The sequence below is a fragment of the Chiloscyllium plagiosum genome, unplaced genomic scaffold, assembly GCF_004010195.1.
Source record: "Chiloscyllium plagiosum isolate BGI_BamShark_2017 unplaced genomic scaffold, ASM401019v2 scaf_11014, whole genome shotgun sequence".
NCBI lineage: Eukaryota > Metazoa > Chordata > Chondrichthyes > Orectolobiformes > Hemiscylliidae > Chiloscyllium > Chiloscyllium plagiosum.
Genome location: NW_025214640.1, coordinates 11,491 through 17,235, shown reverse-complemented (window position 1 = coordinate 17,235; position 5,745 = coordinate 11,491).

Below are 5,745 nucleotides of genomic sequence, written 5' to 3'. Positions count from 1 at the left end.
ACCTATTTTCACACTCTGCAGGATTTCTAATACCTCTTCCTTGTGAACCTCAATCCCACCCCCAGTCTAGTTGCCTGTATCTCAGTATTCTCCTCGACAACATTGTCAGTTTTCTAGAGTGAATACTGTTGAAAAATAATCATTTAGTGCTTCCCCTATCTCCTCTGACTCCACACACAACGTCCCACTACTATCCTTGATTGGCCCTAATCTTACTCTTGTCATTCTTTTATTCCTTAAATAACTATAGAAAACCTTAGGGTTTACCCTGATCCTATCCGCCAACAACTTCTCATGTCTCCTCCTGGCTCTTCTGAGCTCTCTCTTTAGGTCTTTCCTGGCTTCCTTGTAACCCTCAAGCGCCCTAACTGAGCCTTCACATCTCATCCTAACATAAGCCGCCGCCTTCCTCTTGACTAACCATCTCCCCAATCTCTCAACACTATCCCTCCTCCATTTCCCCATCTACCCTCCAACCTATACCCCATCAACACCCTCACCTATCCATTCCTGAAGAAGGGCTTATGCCCGAGACGTCAATTCTCCTGCTCCTTGGATGCAGGCTGACCTGCTGCACTTTTCCAGCAACACATTTTTCACCTCCATACCCCATCAACACCCCATCTATCCATCTCCCCAATCCCTCAACACCATCCCTCCTCCGTTTCCCCATCCACCCTCCAACCAATTCACCATCAACACCCCCATCTAGCATTTCCCCAATCCCTCAACACTATTTCTCCTCCCTTTTCCCATCTACCCTCCAACTTATACCCCATCAACACCCCTATCTATCCAGCTCGCCAATCCCTCCACACCAACCCTCCTCCCCTTCCCCATCTATACCCCAGGAATACCAGTTTTAAAAAAAACACTATTCACAGGATATTGGTATCATGGCTCGGTCCCATTCCTAATAGTGCAGAGTCCACCCCATTGCTGTATATCTGGAGTCACGTGTATGTCATACCGAGTAAGGATTGCAGCTTTACCTCTCCAAAGGACATTTTGAACCAGATGGATTTTCCCCAACAAGCGAAAATGGATTTGTGGTCATCATTACTCTCTTAATTCCAGATGTTGTGGAGCTGAGATTCCCATAAGGGAATTGGAATCCGGGTCCCCAGCACGTTGATGGAGTTGTTGGATTAATGGTCAGACGAACATACCACTCACCTTTCCCCCGCCTCATTTATCTACAACTGCACCCACTCCCACAATACCATTTCCCTGACTAGAAACTCCAACATCCACAGAGTTCCCTGAGCACTGGCTGTGTCTGCAATTGATCTGTGATTGCGGAATACCGCTAGACAGGTAATGTGGATGCCTAGACTCTCTGTCTCACACACACTTACACACACACACAGACACTCCTACACACACACTCCTACACAGACACACACTCACACACAGACACTCCTACACACTCACACACACAGACACTCCTACACACACACACACTCACACTCACACAAACACTCCGACACAGACACACACTCACACAGACACTCCTACACACACTCACACACACACCTACACACACACCCACACACACACACTCACACACACACAAACACTCCTACACAGACACACACTCACACAGACACTCCTACACACACACACTCACACTGACACTCCTACACACACACACTCACACATATTCACAGACACACACACAGACTCCTACATACACACACACTCACACAAGATTGTTGAAGGATTGCTGCATATTTGCCTGACCCTCATTGTAAGCACTATTTACACAGCTGTGATGGGGCTGGCCGAGTGCCTGCCCAGTCAGGAGCTAGGGATTGTGTGCACAAACAGACATCTGCTCAGCAACACATGGCTAGTAATCACCTATTGACCACTACTCTTCTGCCTGCCAACAGCAATGTGATTGGCTCCAAACTCACTGAATTGCTTCTGGGTGGGGGTTCAGGAGATGTTCATGACACCTCCACAAGTCCCTTTCCCAAACCCCATGGTGACTGCGCCCAATCCCATTCTGGTTAAAGATGCCTTTTCAGGTGGAAGCCTAGTGTTTCTCATTTCCTGGCTCCCTCCTGTCTTGAATTACACTTATTAACCATCTCCAGCTGCTCCACCAATGACCTTCCATCCATGGGAAGGTGCAAACTGGGGATGTTCGCCAATGATTACATAATGTTCAGCACCATTTGCCGCTCCATCAGGTAGTGAAGTATTCTGTGTCCAAACGCACCAGCAACTGGACAAGCCCCAGGCTTAGGCTGACAAGTGGCAAGCACCACTCACGCCACACAAATGCCAGGCAATGACCATCTTCAACAATATAGAGAGACTTGCAGTGTCAGTTCCAGATTCAGTTTCCCTCGAACCTGCAGTTTCAGATTCAAATGGGAACTTGCAGCGTCAGTTCCAGATTCAGTTTCCCTCGATCCTGCAGTTTCAGATTCCAACAGGAACTTGCAGTGTCAGTTCCAGTTTCAGTTTCACTCGAACACGCAGTTTCAGATTCCAATGGGAACTTGCAGTGCTAGTTCCAGATTCAGTTTCCCTCGGACCTGCAGTTTCAGATTCCAATGGGAACTTGCAGCATCAGTTCCAGATTTAGTTTCCCTTGATCCTGCAGTTTCAGATTCCAATGGGAACTTGCAGCATCAGTTCCAGATTTAGTTTCACTCGAACCCGCAGTTTCAGATTCCAACAGGAACTTGCAGTGCTAGTTCCAGAGTCGGTTTCCCTCGATCCTGCAGTTTCAGTTTCCAACAGGAACTTGCAGTGTCAGTTGCAGATTCATTTCCCTTGAACCTGCAGTTTCAGATTCCAATGGGAACTTGCAGCGTCAGTTCCAGATTCATTTCCCTTGAACCTGCAGTTTCAGATTCCAATGGGAATTCGCAGCGTCAGTTCCAGATTCATTTCCATTGAACCTGCAGTTTCAGATTCCAACGGAAACTTGCAGTGTCAGTTCCAGATTCATTTCCTTTGAACCTGCAGTTTCAGATTCCAATGGGAACTTGCAGCGTCAGTTCCAGATTCATTTCCCTTGAACCTGCAGTTTCAGATTTCAACAGGAACTTGGAGCGTAAGTTCCAGATTCAGTTTCCCTTGAACCTGCAGTTTCAGATTCCAATGGGAACTTGCAGCGTCAGTTCCAGATTCAGTTTCCCTTGAACCTGCAGTTTCAGATTCCAACGGGAACTCGCAGCGTCAGTTCCAGATTCAGTTTCCTTGAACCTGCAGTTTCAGATTCCAATGGGAACTTGCAGCGTCAGTTCCAGATTCATTTCCCTTGAACCTGCAGTTTCAGATTCCAATGTGAACTTGCAGCGTCAGTTCAAGATTCAGTTTCACTCGAACCCGCAGTTTCAGATTCCAACGGGAACTCGCAGCGTCAGTTCCAGATTCATCCATTCTAGCAAGATGTTTTCTCAAGTTTCAGTCCGCATTTCCCTGGAGTCTCAATGTTTCAGCTTAAGTTCGAGATTCCATGGAGACCTGGGGCTGTCACACACTCTCCACTGGGGGTTTGGAATGCACCAAAAAAGGAGCAGGCATTGGGGAAGGTGTCAATGTCATCAATGTGCCAACAGACAAACCATCTATTACAAACCAAATGCCATTCCCTCCCCCATTCTGATTCCGTTTGCAGGCTGTTCGAGATGTGGCTGAGACGACATCCCGGAACCCATTACCCGACAGGAAAGGTCCCTATCGGGCACAAAGCGAGGGACAAGGTGGTCACCTTCATCCCAATATATGAAAACGGGGAAATGATGAAGAGCTGCCGAGAGTTTGGATATGACTATGACTACATGGAGTGAGGAGTTTCTTATAGCGTCAGCATATTACAGTGAGGGAGAGACACCCTGGGACTACCATTAACTGCACCAACTCCTTGCCTCGTCACTGCCCCCCACCGTTTCTCTAACCCTGCAACACTGACCTCCCTTCACAGCTCACAGAGAGCCTGTGCTGGCTACAATTTCACAGCAGGTTTTCATTTGGTGAATGGGGAAGGGGGTTCATCATCCTGGATCTAACCCGGTACTGTCCCTGTCCCTGGGATGGGGGGGACAGTGTAGAGGGAGCTTTACTCTGTATCTAACCCGGTACGGTCCCTGCGATGGGGGGACAGTGTAGAGGGAGCTTTACTCTGTATCTAACCCGGTACTGTCCCTGTCCCTGGGATGGGGGGGACAGTGTAGAGGGGGCTTTACTCTGTATCTGACCCCATGCTGTCCCTGGGATGGAGGTGACAGTGTAGAGGAAGCTTTACTCTGTAAATGACCCCGTGCTGTCCCTGGGATGGGGGGGGGGAACAGTGTAGAGGGAGCTTTACTCTGTATCTAATCCCGTGCTGTCCCTGTTCCTGGGATGGGGCAGACCGTGTAGAGGGAGCTTTACTTTGTACCTAACCCCGTGTTGATCCTGTCCCTGGGATGGGGGGACAGTGTAGAGGGAGCTTTACTCTGTATCTAACCCTGTGCTGTCCCTGTCCCTGGGATGGGGGGGGGAACAGTGTAGAAGGAGCTTTACTCTGTATCTAACCCCATGCTATCCCTGTCCCTGGGATGGGGGAGACAGTGTAAAGGGAGCCTTACTCTGTATCTAACCCCATGCTGTCCCTGTCCCTGGGATCGGGGGGACAGTGTAGAGGGAGCTTTACTCTGTATCTAACCCCGTGCTGTCCCTGTCCTGGGTGGGTTTGATGGGTGACAGTGTAGAGGGAGATTTACTCTGTATCTAACCCTAATGCTGTCCCTGTCCTGCATTTCCCCCTTGTCCCCCAGCCCTTCCTTTCCGACCACCCTCTGAAGTGCCCTGTATCTCTCTCACTAATTGAAATAAAGGACATGCCTGAGGATTAAAGAGCCAGGTGCAATGTCTTGCATGCGGGTTTTTATTTATTCTGGCAGGGCTTGCTGGGCCTGGCTTTTCTCACCATCCTGAACGCTCTCCCCTCGAGAAGCTGCCTTCTGGAACCACTGCAGTCCCCTTGGGTGTGGTGACATCAGGGACAGATTTCCAGGAGGCTGGGTGGGGCTGATCCCATTCTTGGTCAGTAAGAAGGTTGCTGCATTTACATGGGGCCTGTACTCCGTGGAGTGAGAGGGGATCCTGTTGAAACATACAGAATCCTTAACGGACTTGACAGGGTCAGGGCTGAGAGAATGCTTCCCCTCCTGGGGCCAGAGGGCACAGTCTCAGAATAAAGGAACATCAATTTCAGAGGATTGAGAGTATTTGTAACTCCCTGCCTCATAGAGATGTGGGTGCAGAGTCCTTGTATATATTTAAGTTGGGGAGAGATACTTGACCAGTCAAGGGAATCAAAGATAATGGGAAAAGTGGGCATGAGGAATGTTGGATCGGTCCTGATCCTACTGAGGGGCTGAACGTCTCCAAGTGGTCGGAGCAGATGAAAGGAATTATACCATTTCAGAACCAGTTCCGGACTGTCTTATTGCACAGTCTTAGAGTGATAGAGTCATAGAGATGTACAGCATGGAAACAGACCCTTCGGTCCAACCTGTCCACACCGACCAGATATCCCAACCCAATCTAGTCCCACCTGCCAGCACCCGGCCCATATCTCTCCAAACCCTTCCTATTCATATACCCATCCAAATGCCTCTTAAATGTTGTAATTGTACCAGCCTCCGCCACTTCCTCTGGCAGCTCATTCCATACACGTACCACCCTCTGCGTGAAACAGTTGCCCCTTAGGTCTCTTTTATATCTTTCCCCTCTCAC